At 48.8% G+C, this 336-nt stretch overlaps 1 protein-coding gene across 2 annotated transcripts in view; it reads left to right on the top strand.

Annotated features, from left to right (window-relative positions):
- The window catches only part of MAS1 (MAS1 proto-oncogene, G protein-coupled receptor), a 15,811-nt gene that overhangs the window by 12,243 nt on the left and 3,232 nt on the right, over positions 1 to 336 (top strand). The window lies entirely within an intron of this gene.

Raw genomic sequence — 336 nt, 5'->3', positions numbered from 1 at the left:
GGCAAGTTTGCAGCTAAGAGTGGAAGATTTACATGAGCAGCCCTGCAAATTAGAGAGAACCTGGCTCTGTGGCCCAATAAGGTAGGCACTGTCCTAAAAGAAAGCTAGCTAATCCTGGGTTTTGCTCACTGCTCCCAATGCTGTTAATGCATTTTAACCAATGACTCTTTCATGTAAAATGCCTAAACAAGCCTGGCAGGAGGGACTGGAAGAAAGAACTCCTCCCTTCCAGCTGGATGTCCTCATCACTAGGGGCGCAGACAGACTTTAGGGTCCTCCTGTAGCTTATGGTGCTTACCGTAAAGTGCCATGAGTTAAACCACCCTACCCCCCCCC

The sequence above is a fragment of the Alligator sinensis genome, unplaced genomic scaffold, assembly GCF_000455745.1.
Source record: "Alligator sinensis unplaced genomic scaffold, ASM45574v1 scaffold682_1, whole genome shotgun sequence".
In the NCBI taxonomy this organism is placed as follows: domain Eukaryota; kingdom Metazoa; phylum Chordata; order Crocodylia; family Alligatoridae; genus Alligator; species Alligator sinensis.
The sequence above is the reverse complement of the archived record's forward strand: the minus strand, read 5'-3'. Positions and strand labels throughout refer to the sequence as shown.